This window comes from Panthera uncia, chromosome B1 (assembly GCF_023721935.1).
Source record: "Panthera uncia isolate 11264 chromosome B1, Puncia_PCG_1.0, whole genome shotgun sequence".
Classification (NCBI taxonomy): Eukaryota; Metazoa; Chordata; class Mammalia; order Carnivora; family Felidae; genus Panthera; species Panthera uncia.
Window position 1 is genome coordinate 13,863,819 of NC_064811.1, and position 24,529 is coordinate 13,888,347.

The 24,529-nt window shown below is 40.1% G+C and overlaps 1 pseudogene; it reads right to left on the minus strand.

Annotated features, from left to right (window-relative positions):
* Nucleotides 1-3,897, minus strand: part of LOC125922320 (60S ribosomal protein L4-like) — a 36,459-nt pseudogene extending 32,562 nt beyond the window's left edge.
* Nucleotides 3,898-24,529: the final 20,632 nt, after the last annotated feature.

Consider the following 24,529-nt stretch of genomic DNA (forward strand, 5'->3'; position numbering starts at 1 on the left):
CATACTCCTTTAGTTTTTGATTGTCTTGGAAACTCTATCTCTCCTTCTATTCTGAATGATAGCTTTGCTGGATAAACTATTCTTGGCTGTGGGGCACCTGGGTGGTTCAAATGGTTAAGTGTCAGACTTTGGCTCAGGTCATGATCTCACAGTTCTTCAGTTGGAGCCCCACATCAGGATCTGTGCTGACAGCTCAGAGCCTGGAGCCTGTGTAGGATTCTGTGTCTCCCTCTCTCTCTGCCCCTCCTCTGCTCATACTTTCTCTTTCTCTCTCTTAAAAATAAAGAAAAACATTAAAAATATTAAAAGTATTCTTAGCTGAGTATTTTCTCCATTTATTTCATTGAATGTATCATGCCACTCACTTCTGACCTGCCAACTCCCTGGACAGGTCTGCTGCTAACCTAATATGTCTATCCCTACAAGGTTAAGGACCTTATGTTCCTAGCTGCTTTCAAAATTCTCTTTTTCTTTGATTTTTTGCAAGTTTTACTATGACATGTCTTGGTGTTGACCTGTTTTGGTTGATTTTGAGGGGGGGGGGTCTCTGTGCCTCTTGGACTTGAATGCCTGTTTCCTTTCTCAGATTATAGAAGTTCTCAGCTATGATTTTTCAAATAAACCCTCTGGACCTTCCCCTACTCTTCTTCTGGGACTCCTGTGATACAGATAATATTGTGCTTTATGGAATCACTTAATTCCCTGGGTCTATAGTCTTGATCTAATAGTTTTCTTTCCCTTTTCTTTCCAGCTTCAATATTTTCCATAACTTTATCTTTTATATCACTTATTCATTCCTTGGCTTCTTCCATCCTCATTGTGATTACAATCAGTCAGTTTTGTATCTCAGGTATAGCATTTTTTTTAACTTCAACCTATTTTTTAGGTCTTTTATCTCTGCAGCAAGGGTTTCTCTGGTGTCTCCTATGCTTCTTTCAAGCCCAGCTAGTATTCTTATAACTGTTCCTCTAAATTCTTGTTCAGATATATTGCTTATATCTTTTTTGAGAAAATCCCTGGCTGTGATTTCTTCTTGATCTTTCTTTTGGGGAGAATTATTTCATCTTGTCATTTTGTCTAGGTTTCTGTGTTTTGTGTGTTATGAAGTCTTGTTATGTTTCCTGATCCTGAGAGTAATGCTATAGTGATAAAGGGTTATACACTTTACAAAGCCTGGTGCTTCAGGAAATGGTTAAGATATATGCTGTGTACACTCTACTGTTATGATTTGGCTGCTCTTTGCCCCAGGTAAGTCGTGTGCAGAGTACCTCCTTGCTTGTAGTGGAGAGTGTTTGGACCTTTAACTAGTTGTGCTTTAATTTGTTTGTTTAAATAAGCCTGATTAAATATAAAAAAGTGCTGATCCAAAGAGAGAGAAAAGGAAAAGGAAAAAAAATCCCCAGATAAGCAAATAAACAAAAAAGTATAAGCCTCATTCCAAAGAAAAAGAAAGAAAGAAAACAACAATGACAACAACAACAACAACAACAACAAACAAACAAACAAACAAAGAAAGCCTAGTCCTATTTCCACCAGAACTAAAGCTGACACTTTGGAGCACTCTATGATCAGTAGACTTGGTGCATACAGGGGGTCTGTGCTGGTTCTCTGGGGGAGAGACCTGCCATGCTGGCTCACAGTCAGACCTGCTTTAGAAAAGATGTCCCTACAGGGCCCAGCATGGCGAGGTTTGGTGTAAGCGGCTCCACCCTCCACTGAGGGTGCTATGTTGTTCATTGAATGTAGGTGTTCCAAACATGCTGGCTGTCAGGGGAAGATGGTGTCACGCCACTCTCTTATCCCTGTTTAGGGGAGCTCATGCCCACTGCTGTTCAGGAAGCCCTCACAGAAAAGGGAACAACCTCCCTTTTTGTGTCCTAGGCTTCCATCAGATCCCTGCCCTCAACCTGTCTGTGCCTGGGGCCAATGAATACCCAGTGCCACAGTTCTCCTGTGTTTTATCTCTGGCCTGTGGCTGGGATTCAACACTCTAAATCGTAAAGGATCAGCAAGGCACAGACCAGATTCTCTTCTCCAGAGGAGGAGGTCTGTGCTGTGTCTGGTGCTGGCTTTTTCCCAGTGAAGCAGTTGCACAGCTGCGTAGGCACTTGGAGTTTATGGTGAAGCACAGCAAAAAGCTGTGATCAGGTTATCTGTCCTCCGTGTGCATTTCTGTCCCTTGCGGATGAATGGCTGCTCACTGGCGCCCACTCACTTTGTCCTTGGAGAGGCAGTATACCCTCTTCCAAATGTACTCCAGGAAAGGGAACATTCTCTCCTAGTGCGACCCAGGGGATCTCTACACCACACTGTCCTCTGTCCACTCTGTCCAGTGTTTGCCTTTCTCCCTAGGAGCACTTCTGCCCACCTGGTTTGACTCCAGCAAATGGTGCTGACTTCTAAAACCTCAGAATTTGAGTTCCATTGTTTGTAAAAACTTGCAATAGTCAGTTCCTGTTGATTCCCCAGTCAGTGGTTTGGGGGAAGTGTATTTCTTGCATGAACCCCATGCACTGCTCTCTCCTCCTCTCTTTTTCTCTGTCTTCTCTCTGTGAAAAGGGCTCCCTCTCCACTGCAACACCACAGCTTTTCTCTCCCCCATTTTACATCTCCGCACCTGCCACCTTCTCTTCTCTAATTGTGAGGATCGTTCTCTTCATCCTCAGATCGATTTGTTAGGTGTTCCAAATGATTTGATGTTGATCTAGCTATGTTTGAGGGATGAGGCAAGCCCGGGGTCCCCTTACTACACTGCCATTGTAACTCCTCCTCCTCTTCTGCTTCTTAACACTGACAGCCTTCTTTCCTTTCTTCCCTACCACAAGCTTCTGGCCTGGAACCCTTTTATCTGATTTGGCTTCTAATACTGCTCCTGCCTTATCCATCTGGAATTTGTGATTCTTGGCCCAGTGAAGAAAGGTGTTCTGGTGCATGGTCTTTTCACATGGGTGTAGCTTCAATATGATTCTCAGGTTTTTCAGTGAATACTTCTTCAGAACTCTGCACTGAATCTTCTTATGTGGTACTTGGAGGGCTCTTGGGATCTCTGGGCTCTTCAAGATTCTGCTAAGGTCTGTATTAAGCATCTTGTGCATGGGAAGATTGTAGTCACTCCTGAGGGAGGCATGCTTACCCCTAGTGCCATACAGAGTGTCTAGCTTGCAGAAAGCAAGCATTTCAATCCAAATGCAGAAAGGCCCCACATGCCCACCAGGAGTAAGTTTCAAAATGTTCTATGTGCTTCTATTAAGTAAAGTAATTCCACGGACGTTTCTGAAGGCCTTAATGTTTCTTCATTATAGATGATGCAGGGGTCCCTGTGCTGGATACAATGACAGTTGCTCATTTTGCCCTTGCCAGCTCTCATTCTCTGAGAGGCATAGACCTTTTTGATATCATTTTTCCTTGGTCTTTTTATAGCCTTCAACCACCAAAGAAAGTTCAGGAACTTCCTCAATACGAAGACTTTTAGACATGACCAGCACTAGTAAGGCTGAGGCAGCCAGGGCAGAGTGATGGCATATTGCTTCTGTGTTGTGTTCATTCTGTGGTGCCAAAGGCACCAAGTTTTGGTTGGTGCAAACATGTGGCCCCTATGACACATATTTCCAAAAGCACCCTGGACAGAATGGTGAGTTCCACCACTTCGAACTCTGGAAATTTGAGTCATGGCTCTGCCAGTCTCTCTAAGACTCAGCACTGGTTTGATGACCTGCTAGTTCACTGACACCAGATGGCTCTTTGCTGTTTTCATGCAAGTTGGTGTGAACAAAGTTCATGGTATTGGGTCGAATGGGAGCCTTGAACACTGCAGACAAAGTAACATTAATTTCCAGATGACTCCTCCTTCTTGGAGTATACAGATATCAATGGAGGAGCACAGTCCATCATAGGGAGAGGAGAGGGCCATACTCCTGTATCAGTTGGATATTGTGTGTAGCAATTAATCCCCAAACACCTATTTATTATTTCTCAAAGTCTGTGAGTTGACTGAGGGTTGACTGATCTTGGCTGGGCTTGGCTTGCAGGTGGCTGTGCTCCATCCTCCTGCTAGGATCGTCAAGCCAGCCCCAGTTTGTTCTTGACAGTGGCAATGGCAGAGGTTCAAAAGAGCAAGTGGAAGCATACAAGACTTTTCAAAGCCATCTTATTCTGTGGGCCAAAGAAAATCATATGTTTGAGCCCCAAATTAGGAAGTAGGGGTACCCTCATCTACAGTGGATGACACTACAAAAATATATGGCAAAGGATAGAATTAGGGAGAGGCAGGGAATTAGGACTATTGATGCAATTTATCACAGAGATGTGTCAACCAAGCAATCATTTTACAATCTACTGTTACTTGTTGGTTTCTCTTACTCTGACTTAAGGAAGGGTTAGCTCCCTTCTGAATCCTGACAACCATGGGAATCTGTTATCTTCTTGGAGGTGGTTGACTCTGAGTGTTGCTTTTTCCAGTTGCTTCCTCTGCTTCCTCTCCTCTGTGAAATTGTAAGCTCTGGAGTATCTTCAAACTTGAATCATTAAGTAGGGCACATTTGTGAAGTAACAGGTTTTTTTCCTTAAAAAGTCTTTATTTCCTTCAATAAGTAGGGACAATATGAGTGTGTACATTCACATTATAATCTGGTATTCTTGTATTTTAACTGGTATTGTATCCCTGTAACACTTTTCCTGGTATTATGGTATTTTACTGAACCTTGTAAGACATAATACCTTTTGTTTGCTAATGGCAGAATTTTAAGCAAGAAATAATACTGACTGAGTAATGGAGGGGCTGTGAAATTGAAATCGACTCCTGTATTTGGACATGAATCCTGATTATTGCACAGAATGGGTGTTCACACATGACCCTGATGGGCTGTATGAATAAAACTCTTATTTTTATTCTGCAAAATTCACCCATCCAAGGTAGGAATCTGAAACTTTTTGACCTTGTTCTTGGAAGGAGTTATAACATGCCATTTAAATCAATATTAACCTGGCCTCCAAAACCATGTGGAATCTGGGCTTTTCATTCTTTGCATTTTGCATTCTTTTTCCTTCTTTCCAACAACATTCTTACCAAACAAGCCTCTTCTTCCTTTCTTAAATACCAAGCTACTCCATGCCTCAGTTCTTTGTACCACCCATTCCATCTGCTGGAATGTTCTTTCCCCAACCAGCTGTCTTTCACCTACCTAAATTCCTGCGTGTGCATTGGGACTAAGTTAAATCCTAATTTATTTGAGAAGCTGTCCTGACCTCACAGTTGTGATTACCCAATCTGTCACCCTGTGCTAGAACTCTCCATCTTCCTTCCTAGAACTTTTCACATTTCTAGTGACTGAATGAATCATTGCATGGTTTTATTTTGTTTTGTTTTGTGTGTGTTTTCCTTTCTGGCCTCTTAGTTCCTTGAGAGTTAGTACACCTTGTTTCCCTAGCCCCTGGCCTATGGTGTTTGGCACAGAGAAGGTTGTGAGTTCTCATTTGTTGAATGAATGAATGAATGAATGTACAAGGCAAGTTTGCAGAGACATAGATACTCCGAACTGTAATACACTGTAAAAGTTCCCATCTTACGGCTTCTACAGCAACTCTCCTGGTCTCCAGGTACTGATTGCTTCTGCTTGAATGCTTCCCCCAAATGGGAACTCATTCTTCTTGATGCTGTCAATTTCATCTTTTTAACAGTTATAAAATTTTCATGTTTCCATTTCCATTAAACTAGAATGTGTCATCTCATAACTCTTATCTATTGATTTTATGTCAAGCCCCTTGGGATTTTACAAAACAACCTTAATTTATCCATTATTTGTCAGTGTTTTATGTATTTGAAAATAATGATTGTAATTCCTATGCATTTTTAATTGAAATACTCAATCTTTTATATGCACACTTTATCAACATTATCTCATTTAATTGTCAACATGATCCTCAATGAGTTGTATTATTATCCCCATTTTACAGATGAGAAAACTGAGGCTGAAAGAGCTTAAACAATTACCCAAAAGCATGGAATCAGTAAGTGGCAGAACCTGGATTTGAAACCAGGAACCATAATTTGTGCAATCCAGATTCTTGTTATGCTGAGGGGACTAATATAGATATTATATTTAACAAATGTGAAGGACTTTGTAGAAATTAACACACTAGGTTGCTGTTCCCTTACTTTTTGACCTTCATACTCTTGTGAATAGTGCTCTAAGATGTTTTTGTTCATATTTCATTCACGTTGGCGATCTTTCATCCCTTTCTGCATTCACCTGATGGCCACCATATAGGGCTGCATGTTTAACTAGATATCCATTCCTGTATGATGAATCCAATACCCTGAACGTTGATAATGGCAATGACAAGCATTTTTAGCCCTACGACATTTTTACTCCATTTTGCCATCTCTTCCAGTGTTTCTCAGTACTTGATCTCTGGCTTCATCCAAGCGACTTTAGCCCTGTACTTACTTTCTCCCTTCTATAATATCTAACAATGATCTTGTACTGACATTGATTCTCCCTTACTCTTTTTCATTCATGCCTGCAACATCTACCTTTTGTACCACTGGGGAACATCCTAAAATAATCTCTGTGTCAATTTAGTTACATTATGCTGCAGTAACAACCAACACCAAAATATTAGTGGCTTTCATAGAAAAGGCTTATTTTTAATTCATGCTTAATGTCCTTTGTAAGTTAATATGCAGACTGTTGATCACAGTTCCTCAGAGACTCAAGCTAATAGAACAGCTACTATCTTGAACATGACCTGTTGTTGTGACATTAAAAAAAAAAAAAAAGATGAGTCCTGTTGTCTCTTATCAACAATTGAGTGCTTAGCCTGGAAGTGACACTAGTCATATGACCCACCCAATCATAAGGGGGCCAGAGAGGACATTTCTGACATATGAACATACATTGGGGAACTAAGAAACATTTGGTTTATATTTGATAACTTAGTTTGTAAGACTAAGATTTGTGTTAGGGATAATTAGGTTATATTAAATAGAAACCTACTCAGTGTAGCTCATTGGGAATTTAAAATAGAAATTTATTATAAGGAATCAAAGGATTTTAATGGAATCCAAGAGTTGAAGTACAGTAACTGTACTTCATAAAGTATGAAGTACATAAATATGGATCTTCATAGCTATCATAAGCTATAGATTTTGAGAACTGGAAGGCTTCCAAAAGCTAGGCAGCAATTCCACTGCTCTCTTTGTCTTTAGAAACAAATGACCTCTCATCTCTCTTTCCTTGCACATTGGATCCATTCTCTCTCTCTTTTTTTCTGCAAACTAGCCTTCCCTGTTTATTTTTTAGCACATACGACCCTAAAATTGACCATCTCAGAATGGGAGGCTTAATTCTTAAGTCAACTTGACCTTATAATTTCAGGGCCTACAGCTTACTAACCCAGATTCTCTCTTATCCTTGGGTTGGTATCCTTCCATGGTTCAATTAATAACTATTATTGGCAGGGCAAAGATGATGTTAGATAGTAGTAAGTAGTCCTGTCTCTAGGGAGTATGGAAGAGGAATTGATTGGAATCTTTATCACTTTAGCCTTTTCTAGTACTAGTTTAAATGACCAATAATACAGTTCCTCAGAAAAGGGATTAGACATCATCTTTCCAAATAGTGTGGAACATCATGAAAACCCCAGTGTTCTTTTGTGTTGTCTTTTCTGAATGTCTTCTCTTTTCTGATGACTTCTGAAATCCCACATTACAATTTTACCTCTTAAATATTAAGATTTAAATCTCAGTTACATTTAACATTAGGGAGACCCTAACCATTCCATATATTCCATCAACTAGTTAACTAATTAGTTAAACAAATGATTATTAAGTGCCTATTAGGTAGAATGTGTGCTTTGTGTTGGGTGTAACCAAAAGGAACTGCCCTCAAATTGCATGCAATCAAATATTGACAGGTTCATGTGAATTAGGATTTTAAGGTCAGGTTTCCAAGGCTAACAGACCACAGGCACTTGTGGATGGAAAGATGTGAGCTGACTTCTATAGAATATCCACTGTGTACCATGCACCATGCGCTGGGCCCTCTGTGAATAATTTCTTGTAAATCCTTACATTACACCACAGAGATCAATGTCATCATTCCAATTTAAAGAGAAGCAAGATTGAAACTTAGGTCTTTTAGATTCCAAAGGCTGTTTTCCTTTCTAGGTCAAGCTGCTTTCAGGAATGAGGTGGTGATATCATCCACAGTTGACTAAATTGGGCTGGTCTTTGACTCTGTTCATTCTCTTTCTGTCTTATAGCACTACTTTAACAATTTCTCTTTTAAATCACTTCATGAGGAAACTTGCTTCTCATAGTAAATAACTGGGTGGTTTTGATTTAGGTTCTTTGTTCAGATCCAAGTAAAGCTTTATGATAAGAGGAAGAGCCTGAACCAGTGTGAGTTGATCATTAAAGCTGGAAGTAATGATTTCTGACACAGGTGGGAAATAAATTCTTATTAGCAACTAAGTTAACAATTGACCAGGTTGTCCCAGTATGAATGCCTCTCTTGTGAGGAAGCTAACCCTCTGGGAGGATGTAAGATCTGTTCACTTCGATTTCATCTCAGAGTTGATAATTGTCTTTTTTCATTTCAAAGTTTCATCCAGTAGTTTATTAAATGGTGCCCTCATGGCCTCCAAGAGCTCTGTCTTCTTCTATGAGTTCCTATCTCATTGCAGGGAAATTGCATAAGTTCTGGTAGAATACTACAAACTGTAAAAGCTTCTCAACTTCCTCTACTCTACAAGGTATTCACTAACAAGCAATAAACTAGGAAGAGGCACAGTGGAATGGTGGAAAAAGCATGGAGCAAGGCAAAACTGTGTTTGAATCTTGGCTCCTCTGCTTAGTAACCGTGTAGACATGGATAAGTTATTTAACCTCACTGTTAGTCAGCTTCCAGATCTGGATAGAAGAAGGTAACAAAATCTACCTCAGAGGCTTGTTGCTGGAATTAAATGACATAGAACCTGTATTGCATAGAAAATACTCAGTGCAACAATGCAATTATGATATATTTATACAGGCCTGCCATGAATGACTATGTAGGCCGGGTACTGCTTGACTCTAGGGAGTACCATTCAAATGTGGTCAGTACTGTGTGGCTAACAACCTTTATGACCATAGTCACCCTACTGAAGGACTTAGCATACTTCCCAGTGCAAAGACAGTATTTTTAAAAAGGCAGTTATCATTCTTATTACTCCTCCTGTGGAATTTTCAAACCTGGTGCTCACTCTTGACTTCTTCTTTTTGGACTATTGGTTTGGTTGAGCAACCTACCTGACTTCAGCTTCTTTTCACTCCAGCTGGACATTGCTTCTTCAATAACCCACTTCCATTTTGTAAACAGCAGACTGTAGGCAAATGATAACCTGGAATCTTGGGATTCTTTTCCCCATCCTGGAGCTAGAGCTTAGCTTTTCTGTTTGCCTGGGAAGTGGAATCAGAGACCATGGACAGAAAAGTAGGAACTGGGTTTATGATACAGAGAACATGCTTTTGTGGGTGAGGGTAGTGGCTTCAGACTGTCAGAACTTGAATTTGAAAATTGTGGTGATCTTCATAAACATACATTTCACTGTCACAGAAGCATAAAAAGGTCTCTGAAAGTGGTGACAAAGAGAGTTAAAGGATTAGGACAACTATGTGACTAGAAAAATTTGCACTTCTGTAGAGAATTTCTGTGGCACAATTTAGAATTGGATTGTCAAGCATTAATATAAATTTGTGAATACTGAGCCATAGCTGTAATGAGATTCTGTTGTTACCTCAAGGGAAGGCATTTTGTGGACCTTAAACTGTATTGGTTTTGAATAACTTGGTGCCACACCTGCATTTTTAACATGCTGATTTGCTTTCACCTTATAGAGCAATGTCTTACCCAAACTTGTAGATGTGCAGATTGCTCCATTCCTTTGAAAGTGCATCAGGAGAAAGGAAGGGGGGGGGGCGGGGAACGAGAAATTACACATATATGAGGATCATAAGAAGCCTTGGTTTTATCCTTTACATGCCAGTGAATTTATTTGAAATAAGTATTTTGTAGATTGAAATTGTACTGCTCAAGAGAAAGTGAATGGGTTGTGTGTAGTGGGCAAGGGAGGAAGAATGGAAACATTAATGAGGTATACTCTGTTCCAAATTCTTTGCACATTCATTTAATCATCATAATATATCCATGAGGCTGTGGTTATTATTTCTAGTTAAGAATGAGAAAAGTCAGGTTCAGAGAAGATGATTTGTTCCTACTGGTAGAGTTTGGGTTCTAACCCATATCTGCTGACTCCAAGGCAATTCCCCTTTCATTAGACCAAGATCAGCATGCATTTTTGGAAAAGAACTTTAGTAAATAGGTTTTGTGGGCTATAAGGTCTCTAATGCTGCTACTCACTGTGCTCAGGTGATACAAAATCAGCCATGGAGAGTACGTAAACATAAATGAGCACTGCTATGTTACAATAAAGCTTAATTTGCAAAAAGAGAGAGGGTGAGATTTGATCTGCAAGTCTCGTTTGCCAAACCTTGAAAGCCTTAGAATGAAAACCAAGGCAACAAATCTCTAAATGAAGAGAAAACAGTTAAATGAAGGTAGAATTTGGACAATGACACCGTTTTGAAAGGGACATCATAAAATTTACATACAGTTTTCCTCATATAGTGAGAGCAAAGGCCATTTCATATACACTTTACAACTGTATCAGCTACATGACTATGTCAGTCCTGGAAGGCAACGAAATTCTTCTTTAAAGAGATATGTGACTAGTGTTTTATGTATAACATCTCAGTTAACCACAAAAGACTGGGTCAGAGCATTCTTCAATACCCATGAACTGTTATAGTCCCTCTGCCTCAGTTTAGTTACTGGTTCCTTCTCTTGTCATTGACTAAATTTTAATGTAATTCTTAGATTTCTATAAACAAACAAATCATCATGTTGTTGGAACAATTCTAATATCATAAAGCTGGACAGGTAAAATTTAAGGTAAAACTATAATGTTATTTTCTCTACTGAAGATAGAATGAATAGCACATTTCTTTAAAAAATCTTTATAATTTGCTTATTAATTTTTGCATGTTAAATAGAGACTGGGAGGCCCCAAAACAGGATACTAAGTAAAAAATGATAAAAAGATATTTCTCTTCAAACAGCATCATAAATATTTGAAAAAGGTGAAAAGAACAGCTTCTCAACTCTCACTGAATTCCATAGAAAATCACCAACTTGTTCTGTTAAGAGTTGTGGGACACCTAATACTTGGAAATTACCAAAAACAGTAAGTAAACCAAATAATATTAACTGAAGAATACTAAAGACTCAAAAACATTTTGACATGAGGCCCCAGTCTGGTGGCTCAATACTCTGGTTCAGAAGTCCTCTTGTAGTGTTTCAGGCTGGGAAGGATGGAAGTCCAAGTTGAGACAGTAACTCCAACTGTGGCAAGGAAGGGATGAATATGAGAAATGTTTGTACCTAGAAATGACAAAATGTGTTGTACTATTTAGAGCTCATTATAGTTGTTGTTGTTGATGATGATTATGATGATGATGATGATGATGATGATGATGATTTTTGATGGCAGATAATGGAAACTGGCTGGTGGACTTAAGCTGAAATGGTGATTTATTGGCAGGATTCTGGGGTAGTTTACATAATTGAAGAAAGCTAGCACATATAATTGATCAAATCTTGGGAAGGCATAAGTCAGGGAATCTCTGGGGACATCAGCATTGAGCCTCCATATATCTTCTTTCTGGGGTGTTACTATAGTGTTATTGACTTCCAACCTGTGGTTAGTGGCATTAATAGTCCTAATTAAAGACCTTGTTGCATCCATGCCATTTGCTCTGTAACTGTATGGGCCTCTCTCATTCTGGTTCTGAAAATTAGCCCTGAAAGAGTAGCAAATGCGATGTAATCAGAAACCTGAATAGGCAGATTTCCACTTCTTTGTTTGTTTGTCTTTGCCATGAGAATGTGCCTGGGTTAGCCTACTGGATAGTACGGCACACGGAGAAGAGCTGAGTGATCCCAGCCATCTGAGCTGAGCCCCCAGCTATGGGAAAAGCTCATTTGAGAACTGCCTATCCTACTTGCAGCTGACTGGGATGCATAAATAAATCTAGCATAGATCAGCAGAACTGTCTACTTGACCCATAGACTAATGAGAAATGATAGGTTGTTGTTCATCATTTAAAATTTTGTGGCTATTTATTACACAGCAGTAGCTAATTAATACACAACAATGTGTCTTGGCTCAAGTTTTAATTTCTGTTTTTTTTTTTTTCAAGTTTTAATTTCTTGAATAAGAGGACCTATTTGATTCAGCTTGGTTCTTGAAGTCACTTAGCTGTGACTCCATGGGGCAGGTGGTATGGCTGAAAGGAGAAACATGGTGAGCTGTAAAAACACCACAATTGGTAATGTAAATTATGTATGGATAGCATGGGGGAGGGATTGGGATAAAAATGGAGAGTCAAAAACTCTTGGAATATTTGTAAATATTCTGAGTTTCATCAAACTCCTGAAAGGAAGGGCTTTTGGACTCCCACTGATAGTAGCTGTGAGTCAGCATTAGGGAAATTGCTTGTTCATAACAAGTCAAAAAGTGATCAAACCCATGGAGAACTTGATTCAGTGGGCAACATAAAATGGACTTGGTTTTCATCTCTGTATCCTCAGTGCCTAACAAATGATGGTGCCCAGGAAAACCAACATTTTTTTAGAGACAGATTGGGTATCAAAAGAATTTTCCAGAGTAAAATATCAGCTGTTGATATTAAAAAGACAGTGGCAGGGCGCCTGGGTGGCTTGGTGGGTTAAGCGTCCGACTTCAGCTCATGTCACGATCTCACGGTCCGTGAGTTCGAGCCCCGCGTCGGGCTTTGTGCTGACAGCTCAGAGCCTGGAGCCTGTTTCAGATTCTGTGTCTCCCTCTCTCTCTGCCCCTCCCCTGTTCATGCTCTGTCTCTCTCTGTCTCAAAAATAAATAAACGTTAAAAAGACAGTGGCCAAATTCTGCTGGCTTTAGATGTGTCAGTACCTGATAATGTGGTACCTATATAATATTAATTATTTAAAAAGTAGTAATTTGTACCAGAAACAAAAACATTAATGTTGTCATGTAATAAAAGTGTTTTTCAGGCAACCAGCTCACTAACTGCCTGCTTGTGGTGTTTATGGCTGTGCTTTTCTTCCTTGCCATAATTGTAGAATTCTAGAACTGTAGGGAAACTGAGACCCTCTGGTCCAGAAGGCCTATGGCATGGTGTGGGTACTTCTTGATTCACTGCCTTGGCACAGCCCCACATATTCTTCTTTTGTAGAAGGTTCTCAAGTGGCTTGTCTGAACCCCCATTCACTAGGTCACTCATTCATCCTCTGCTCAGTCAGCACATAGTTACTGAGCTCTAGCCATACCCCCTGCACACAGAAGGTGCAAGCAACCAGGGGCCAGGTGCTTCCAGCTCTGGTCAGTCTGTGATTAACATGATCCTAATCACAAGGAACACATTCATTTCCGTATTTTTATTTCTCATACTTTATAACCTTCTGCATGCACATCTAGGCTGTCTGTATATCCTAGCAGCTGAGCTGTGAGGAATGTATTGGGAAGAATGGCATGTGGGAGCACTTTTCCTCATGTGAGTTCTAGAAGTTAGTTGCATTTTAACTGTCATTCCCCTTCCTTCCTTCCTCCTTCTTCCTTCCTTCCTTCCTTCCTTCCTTCCTTCCTTCCTTCCTCTCTCCCTCCCTCCCTCCTTCTCCTCCTTCCTTCCTTATTCTTTTCCTTTTTTCTGTTTTTGCCCTTGAATAAATACTGATTAAGTCCTGGTGTTCAAAAAGTGGCACATAGAACTAAAGACACTTTGCTAACCTCAAGTTGCCCACAATCTAAATATTTTGTGAAAAAAAAGTAGAGGTTTTACTTAGTTGTTGGCATGAAAGATCTCACTTAATCTATACAGCTGTTCTATAAACTAGGTATTCTTATTCCTATTTTTAGATAAAATAAAGCTCAGACTGTCAGGTAATTTTCTCAAAGTCCTACAGCTAAGGCACGACAGAAGTGATATTTGAATCCTAGTTCTTCGAGTTGTGACTTCAAAACCTGTGCTCATATCTGCACATTGTGACAGTCCCATCACCCTTCAGCCACAGTCCCTGTCCCCAAATCAGACATAGTCCCTGTACTATTCAGCTGTTGTCAGAATATTGCTGCATAACAAACAACCTCAAGACCTCAAAACTCATTGGCTTATAGCAGCAAGTATTTAGTTTCTTCACTCATGGATCTGCAAGTTGCCTGGACTTTGATCTCAACTGGATTTGGATGGATTCATCTGTATTTGGCTTCCGCATGCAGGTTGGATGCAGGTCTACCCTAAATGTCTTCTCAAACTCCAGAGCCCTGGGCATCTTCACATGGTAAATGATCGCAAGAGAGTCATTCAAGCCATGCAAACATTTTAAAGCTATTGCTTACATTATCTTCATTAACTTTCACTGGCCAAAGTAAGTTACATGGTCAGCCAGACATCAAGGAGGCAGGGAATTATTCCCTCCTTATAGTGGGAGGAACTATATAAAGTTATATGGCAGAGTGTTCAGATGTATAATTCTATAATGGAGGGCAGGTGAAAAATTTGGAACAACAATTCAGTCTACCACATCCCCAAATCAGCAAGATGGCCAAGCAGGTGTGTATAAGTGGTCTATCCTTTAGTGGTGGTTAGAGGTTGAAATCCTGGCTTTGTCACTCCCTGACCATGAAGCATTTGGCCTGTCACTCAACTCTTTGAGCCCTCACCTGTGCTGGAATTGTCATTATATTCTCAGTCCCATATTCCTTTTAGACTTATTTAGATGTGAGAGAGCAAATGTGAACTTCTTTATAAACTTTACTGCAGTATTCAAAGTTAATTGTTAATATTGTTATTTATTATTTTTATCAATATTATTACCACCTTAATTAGAATATTTTAAGTCTTTTGGGGGACCACCTGACATTCCACATTTGGAGAACCAGGTGGTCTGTGGGCTGTGGCATCAGTGCTTATTTATTTTATTATTGTATCCATGGCTTGGTTTCTGGTATTATTAAGTCATTTGTTTATGATATTTAATAAAAGCAGGCACTGTCTCGTCTGCAGCTCATCAGAGGCAGTACAGCCTTTCACTTCCTGGGGAGTGGTTTTCATTTGGGGCAGCCCCAAGTGGGACTGAGGATGGTTGGTGGTTTGTGGGCATCCTCTGTTTCACCAAAGTGGTCTGCAGTCTGCGGAGCTTGAGAGCCCTACTTCCCATAAGTGCACTGTTTCTTGTGCTGAAAGCATTCACACAATTTCTATTGCTTCATAATGGGCTGAATTCTCTCTCCATCAGACAAACACAAATAGTGCTTGAAGCAAGAAAGGGCAGGAGGTAACCTCTGCCAGAATCAACTAGCTGTAAGTATGGATGCAAAATAAGATTTCCCTGAAGAAGGAAACCATAGCAATGAAGGGAGGAGGGGGAGGCAGAAGTTGCTATTATAAACCAAATATAAAATTCCTAAGATAAATCTAAACATATTTTTATAAGGTTTGCATGTTTGCTCAGTTCAGCTCAAATCTAGGAAATTCGATTCTCTGCAACTCAATTCAATCAATATTTCTGGACATTGTAGTACCAACAATCCAGAGATAAGCTCTAACTCAGAGATGAATAAAATATAGACTTTGCCCTTAAAAAATTCCAGCTAGTGGTGAACACACACACACACGAACAAAACATTAGCAGGTAGCAGCTAGGGTTTGAGAGTTAGGCAAAGCTGGGTAGAGTCCTGAAAAAGGTTTTGATCTTGCTGAGTCTTCGTTTCCTTATCTGTAAAATGGGGACAATAATAAATATTTTGTAGAGTTCAATCTATATCCATTGATTTATTTAAAAAATATTAGTTAAGTAGGGGCGCCTGGGTGGCTCAGTCAGTTAAGCATCTGACCTCAGTTCCGGTCACGATCTCACGGTTCGTGAGTTCAAGCCCTGCATCGGCTGTGGGTTCACAGCTCAGAGCCTGGAGCCTGCTTTGGATTCTGTGTATCTCTCTCTCTCTTCCCTTCCCCCACTTGTTCTCTCTGTCTCTCTGTCTCTCTCTCTCTCAAAAATAAACAAAACATAAAAATATTTAACGACATTTAAAAAATATTAATTAAGCCTTCTTTTGGAGTTGGGATGTGATGGTCTTCAAGGAGCCAACAGACATAGAGGGGAGGCAGATATTAAACTGTGCAATAACTTTGAAAAGTTTTACCAAAATCAAATTCAGGATATGTGAGATATGGGGTAGTGGAGGAGTAGGGTATAGAGTGTGGGGTATTTAGGGGACTTAACTCAGGCTAGACATCGTGGACTGCTTTCCTTTTTTATTTTATTAAAAATTTTTTTTTTAATTTTAATGTTTTTATTTATTTTTGAGAGAGAGAGAAAGAGAGAGAGAAAGAGACAGAGTGTGAGCAGGTAAGGGGCAGAGAGACGGAGACACAGAACCCAAAGCAGGCTCCAGGCTCTAAGCTGTCAGCACAGAGCCCGATGCAAGGCTTGAACTCACGGACCACGAAATCATGACCTAAGCTGAAGTGGGATGCTCAATTGACTGAGTCACCCAGGCACCCCGATTTTTTAAAAATTTTCTTAATGTTTTATTTATTTTTGAGAGACAGAGTGTGAGCGGAGAAGGGGCAGAGAGAGAGGGAGACACAGAATCCAAAGCAGACTCCAGGCTCTGAGCTGTCAGCACAGAGCCTGACATGGGGCTTAAACTCATGAACCATGAGATCATGACCTGAGCCGAAGTCAGACGCTTAACCAACTGAGCCAACCAGGTCCCCTGTTTCCCTTTTAAGCAGAATGAGGAAGAATGCTTGTGACATAGCAAGGCACAGGCATGTGTACATGCATGCACACACACAGCTCAAGTGGTGGGTTTCAGGAAGCAGAATGTTTCAGAGAGAGGCAATTACATATGAAAAGACTTTTTGGTGGGAGGGAGAGTAGCACTCCAGGGAGAAGGTCAGCATGGTGGGAGTGGAGTTGGGGGCTGTTGAAGAGAGACACAGGCCATGTGTGTAGAGATCATATTAAGGGTTTGGACTTTGTTCCGAGAACAATGTGAGGGTATTGTAGGGATTTAAATGGGGTGGTGATGTTGGTGGCAAGGATTAGACATGTTTCACTGTGGGAAGTGGGTGTGAGGAGGCCAGTTGTAAGTATACTGCAATCTCCCAGGGTAGAAGTGGGGTTAGCCTCCCAGCGGTGGGAGTAGAGATGAAGAAAAAGACAGTCTAGAAACAACCTTAGGAGGTCACCGTGTCAAGGTCACTAATGATTTCCATGTTGCCAAATTCAGTGGGCTATTTCCTGTCCTCATTTTGCTCTACATTTGACACAATTTGATCATACTGATCATGCCCTCTTAAATCACCTCTTCTCTTTGTTTCTGGGATGCCATTCTCTCTTGGATCCCCGTCATGTACTGGTCACTTCTTAATCTGTTTTGTTACATCTTTCTAATCTTCAAGGCTTATAAATTATGTTCTCTTCTGCAGTGGACTTAATGTTTATGTCCCACCCTCCAAGTTCATGTATTGAAGTCCTAACTCCCAATGGGATGGTATTAGGAGGTGGAGCCTTTGGGAGGTGATTAGGTCATGAGGGTGGAGCCCTCATGGATGGGATTAATGATCTAATAAAAGGGATCCTGGAGCACTCTCTCATTTTCTTTCCACCATTTGAGGATATAATGAGAAGTCTACAAACCAGGAAAAGGGCTCTTACCAGAACCTAACCATTTTGACACCTTGGTCTCAGACTTCTGGTCTCCAGGACTGTGAGAGATAAATTTCTGTTCATAGGCCACCCAATCTATGGTACATTGTTATAGCAGCCTGAGGTGACTAAGACATCTCCTTTTAGTCGCATACTTTCAAATTACTATTTCCAATCTAACTCCCCCCACTGATTTGTACATCCAATTGCTAGCTTTAGTTTAATATCTAATAGGCTTGCAAGGTATCAAATCCAACATGGAATTGTTAATTTTATCTCTTGTCCTCTACATTTTATGATGCTGTTCTTAAAGTTACTTAGAGGAAAAGCACTTGCAGTCATTCTTGACTCTTTTCTCATATTTTACATTCAGTGTCTTAGCACATTCTGGAAGCTTGTTATCAGTTGACTGCCTTACTGAACTCAGTTAATGATGATCCTGTATCCACATCCTTTATAATATAGACTTGCAGCTTCTCCCATGAAAATATAATCTATTTCCCCATCCTTGACTATGGGCTAATTTTGTGACTTGTTTTATCAACAGAAATGAGCGACCAAATACACAAATGGACAATGGCCAGATTACGTATAAAAACAGAACTCTGACCCACAACTGGCAGCAACCAGCCCAAGAAGCCAACCTACTATAAATAGTAATCAGAAATTCAAACTTCTTTTTGGAACAAAGAGTCCTGGAAGCCCAAACAATAACCTCTACAACAATTGGCCCCAAATGACAAGACTTAATAACTGACAGATTTTCTAACTTTTGCTCCCATTTCCAAATTAGGACCAACCAGAGAAATCTAAATAGGTACCCCTAACGAATCACATGGGATGTCCCCCTTCTAGTTATCCCACCCATATCTTTCCTATGCCAACAGCCTCCAATCAGAACATACTTGAAATCTTCTATTTTTTTCCCACTATAATGCTTTCTTCCTCTTCTGCCTGTCTTTGAATCTCTACCAAATGCAAGTGATAGTGACTGACTGCCTTGCTATATCAATCTCTGAAAAAACCTTTCTTGCTGTCATTTGGGGTCTTCATTTATTTCTACAACAATATGGTAGAAGTTACAATGTGGCCATTCTATGTCTATGCCTACATCTCAAGAGGCCTTCCACAATTCTGTTCTCTCTTGCCTTTCTGCTATTATCATGAGAACAAGCCTGGGTTAACCTCCTGAGAATTCAAGGGCCTGGTACAATTTGAAAGACTTTGTGGAGCAGAGCTCAGGTGTTCTTTTGAAATCATGTATACTTTGCAATGGAGCTGCTTGGAAGTAAGAAGCCCAAATAAGGAAGCAGAGAAACTTAGTGATTTGGGGGTTATTTGGATGATGGGGAAAGGCAAAGGATTTAGCTTTCCAGTTGATTAACAAACAAGCTGGCTGGGAACAGTGCTAACTTGGGTTGTTCTTTGGTGAGTACAGGAACTTAAGTAGAGGAGGCAGGCTCATTCCAGGAGGCTGAGCTTTGACATTGCTCCCAGTAATCAGTTAGCCGGGAAGGAACTGATCTTGAAGCTCTGAGTCCATCAGCTTCTACTTCGTGCTGACCTTGTGAGGGTGGAACCCTTTCAAGAGTAGAATAAGCAAAGCTACCATATTTCCTGGGTCACTTAAAAACATGGTTTAAATAAGAAATGTTTCTTACAGATCTGTGAGTGAGGACTTTGTGTGTTTATTGATGCTTAACAAGTATTATGAAAAAGAAAAGCAGATACACATTTATTCTGGGAAATATGCTAGGTGTGATGAGCTTAACAACCTCCCTAGGTTGGGGTTTCTGTTGTGGGCAGGTAATGCAAATGGACCCTAATGAGCACTCTCAAAGGTTTACAACTATGGCCACAATTTGCATTAACTAAACCACAGCTTACACCTTACCCTGAGAACAAAGGCACCAAAGAAATACTAATGAAATGGAATTTGAACCACATGGCCTAGGTTTTCAGCTGCCCGTATTTTTCTTTTTATTCTCTCTTTGTACAAAGAATACTTTGATTTCTAACCTGACATTTCTTTTTCTTTGAATTTGCGTTAAACACAGATGCCATGTACATGTTCTCTGTTTAGAGTCCTAGGGTTTCTATCTCCTTACAAGTCAGACCATGAGGACAGCATAGGCCCCAGTGAGTGCTGGAGTTGCTTGTTTCTAAGCTCACTAAGAAGTACCCAAGGGCCTGTGTGCAGTTCATTATTATCCAGTAGTGTCTAGTGACCTTTTGCCTCTGGCCTGTGGGTCCAACTCCGGTATTATTTCTAGGGAGTTCTCAACAACTTAGGGATCCTCAGAATTTTGGTTTTAGTTCTCTCTAGCAACTGAACACACAAGAGATAATGTTTATGTCATGTGAAAGACTTTGTGCTGGCTTTTATTGTTTTATTATTAAACAATGATGCCTAAGATTCTGTGGGCTAATATACAAAATAACTAAGGGATAACCAAAAATATATCAGGAATTGAAGGTTCAATTCCTAGCTGGGTGACTCAAGGCAAGTAATTCACTGGGCTACAGTTCCTTTAGCTTAATGAGACACAGCCTCCAAAGTCTTTCTACCACTACCATTGGAAAACTTCAACTATATGCAACTTCTAAATTCTGAATTCTGAATAAATCCTAAATCCCATTTATTGTGTACTTATTACACTGTCAAGTGATTTCAAGATATTCATTTAAAAAGCACTAATCATCCCTTCCTATGTATCAGGCATCCTTCCAGGTGCTGTGATGGGGCGATAAGCAAGACAGAAACACTTTCTGCAGTCTTTGAACAGATGTCCTAGTGGTGAAACTAGCCTCACTGTGATGAAATAATGAAGTCAGTGTCGAACCTAGGTCTATGTGACTCCAGTATGCTTGGTTTTATTCCCTAGGCTTTCTTGTCTCCAGATGATAGAAAGACCTAGACTTTGGGATCCTGGCTTTGTCTTGTAGGGCACACAAGTGTTACCATCAGAAAATTTTGTATGTATCTACCTCAAATGAGATGTAATCTGTTAATACCATTTTGGTGTTCAATAAATATTAGTTCCTTTCTTCCTCTGGAAATGAATAAATATCTACACATGTTATTATCACCAGCACCCAGAGGCGTAGCAGTAGGAGGGTTGAGCTGAGGGGAGCCTGTAGCCTTAGGGAATAGCTAGGTAAAGTTAAAAGTAGTTTAACTTCAGGGTGATGATCTTTTATCCATTTCTTCACATCTTTATGCTATACCCATTTTATAGACGGGGAACACTAAGGAACAGAGGAACTTGATTTATCCAGCATTGTCCTGGAATGGGAATTATTATTAAGAATTATTAAGCCCTAGGGGCACCTTGGTGACTCAGCCAGTTAAGCATCCAGCCTTGGCTCAGTGAGAACTTAACGGTTGGTGAGTTTGAGTGCCACGTCGGGTTCTGTGCTGACAGCTCAGGGCCTGGAGCCTGCTTCAGATTCTGTGTCTTCCTCTCTCTCTGCCTCTCCCCTGGTTGCACTCTGGCTCTCTCTCAAAAATAAATAAATATTAAAACAATTATTAAGTCCTAAGGTAATGAATAGGATGAAAGGTTTGTGGTCATCACTAATGATTTCTTTATTGTAGACAGCTACACTCAAAGGAGAAAACGTGTTCATCATAAGCTTTCCATCCCTTTCTGTGATGTCACTGGGGAGGGTATCTAAAAGATTATGGACAGTCCTTCAGAATCAAGTACTAACAGAGAAAAGCCAACTTTGTCTTTTCTTGGTCAAAGGTCACAGACGAAGTGTGCTCTTGTGATCAAGACACCAAGGAATAGACCAAGGTAAACGTACTAAGCAGAGGCCAGGAGACCTTTGATTCCCCTTCATACTATTGACAAGTATGGTTTATTTATTCTTATTTTTTTTGTAAACAGCTTTACTGAGGTATTGATATACAAAACATTACATAAAGTATGTACTTTGAACATATGCAGGCAACCATGAAACCATCACCACAATTAAGACAATAAACACAGAGGAATGGTTTCAATTGTGAAAAAAGGACAGTTGCTGAAATTGACACCAGCCTTCAGCAGATGTCATTTATGTTTATCCGTTCTTCCATTCATTCAAGCATGTGAACAAAGTTTGATCACTAGCTTTGGTCCAGGCACTATGTTAGACACCAAGTGTGACACAGAAATGAATTGGACATGTGCCTCATTCTCACAGAGCTGAGAGTTTAGCCAAGAAGTAAGCCATATGCTCACACAGCTCTCAGGTAAAGTAAGACATGATAAGTGGAGAGGCATGGATATATTTTCCCAGCATTGCCAAAGAAGGATGGTCATCATGAGTTGTGGGAATTGTGAACTAAAAGGACAGTGTAGGCCTGAGAAATGCCAAACTTTTCAACTTAGCTGGAGCATAAGATACTTTGATAATATTACTAACTACCAATTATTGAACATTTAATATGTTATGAACATTTATTGAACATTGAACATTAATATTGAACATTTAATATGAACAGGACATATTAACATGCCGCACTTTATATACTCTATTCCATTTAGTCAGAACAACTACATAGTAGATATTAATAATGTCTTCTGTAAATGAGAAACTCTAATGACAAGAAGTCAAATAATAGTTCTTCTGATCTAGAAGCCTGTGCTGTCAATTGCTGCTTTATGGTGGCTCTCCCATGCTGGGGGTGTGTGTGAAGGGAGCCAGGTTGTTAAGGATCTCTTATGCCCTCTATTAGGCAATAGAGAGCCACAGAAGGTAGAGAGGGATTGTGAGCCTTCTGGTCAGCATTAAGCTTTGAGAAAGGATGTAGTTTATGAGGGATTTGAAGGGGGCAAGATTTTAAGAGGGAAACATGAATTTTACCAAATAAAGGTGAATTAAGAGGAGATCGATGCTTAAAAATAAGAGATTAGTTGTAATTCCTTATAAACAAAGTATTTCTGTAGCTGACAGACTGTGGCCACAGTGGCTGTCTTAGCTAAGGTCATACTGTACCTTGTAATAAGCATGTTTTGTGAAAGACACATTTCCAAAAGCCACAGGAAAATTAATCTCCTTACCTAAGAGTCACAACGTATGTCTTAGCTCCAGCTGCTGTAACAAAATACAATAGACTAGATGGCTTAAACAACAGAAATTTAGATCCCCACAGTTCTGGGGGCTGGGAAGTCCAAGGTTAAGGTACAGGCAGAGTCAGTTCTTGGTGGTGTCCTGCTTTCTTGCTTGCAGATGACCACCTTCTCCCTGTGTCCTCACAAAGTGGACAAAGGACACTCTGGTGTCTTTTCCTTTCTTATAAGGGCAGTGTCCCCATCATGGGGTCCCTACCGTCTTGTCCTAATTACCTCCCAAGGCTTCACCTTCAAATAGTATCACATGGGTATTAGGGTTTCACCATATGAGTTTTGAGGAGACACAAACATTTAGTTCACAACACAGGTGTATTCAGTGTTTTTGATTTGTTGGAACACCCTGCAGATGTATCTGGCTTATGCTTTGTCAGAAGTTCGTTTATTATTAATTTAGATTTGAAGAGCATCAGGAAGGTTGTTAAGTTGTGGTGATTGATTTGAGTTGCAACTCAGGCCAGATGGCAGTAAGTAATTTATATACTTCTTTATGCTTAGTAAAGCACCCCCTTTTTCGTGGGATATTTAAAATCCACTTTACAGAAGAGAAAGCTGAGGCTCTGAGAAGTTATGTAAATTTCCCAAGGTCACATGCCTACTAAGAAGCTGGAAAGGAAATTGAATTCAGATCTTATGACAGAATCCTACATTCTTTCTAAGTTGTCAGAAACTTTTCTAGTGACCCCAAACTCCAAGTGGGCTAACCAATATCCTTGGAGCATAAAATATTTGATACAAGGGAATGTAAGACCATCTAGTCTCAACTCCATTTTGAGGTCCAGAGAAATAAAGTGATAGATCTCAAATTTAGGACACAGTAAAGATGAGAACTTTTATCTTTTGATTACTGATCCAAGATCTCCTTGACCTCAAAACTTGGTCAACAATTTTCACTCTAACAAGTACCTTCTCTTAAGTTACTACCTTTATTCTTCAAAACAGTCTTATAAAATAAAATAAGGCAGGTGTCAGCTCATTTTTCTGATGAGAAAACAGATGCTTTCTCAAATTGTCCAGTTGCTAAGAGGTAAGCTAGGTATTATGAACTTCTTTTTAATTATGAGTTAACTAATTTCAGATGAGTTATGCGATGTCTCCACAAAGTCAAACACAAACCCAGACCTTATGATTGCAAATCCAGTGCAATCACATCCTTCTTGCTCTGCACCCCTTTCTCATTAAGGCAGAGAGAGGGTGTCCCCTCCCATTTTTCCTGTCATTGTCTGAGTCTGATTGCTTCCCCAGAGTTGCCATGACAGCTATGGCTGTAAACCTGCTTCCCTCAACCTCAGACACCCTTTTAACCCTCTGACTTTCCCCACACATTTGCTCCATGGATCCTACTGTTCAGACAATCCATTTATAGAGGAGGGCATCTCCTTATTGTTTGTATCATGAACTGCCAGCTATGTCCCATCTTCCCTCACTTCTCATCTGTCATGCAGGCTTGTGTCAGAAGCAGGGTCAATTAACTTCCTACAGAGATGTTAACTTGGCAGACACAACTTGATTGATTTGTTTTAATCTGACCCATTTTTGCAATGAACATCCCAGGTAGGAGGGATAGTCAAGCCCTGGAAGTGGAATGAATTTGAA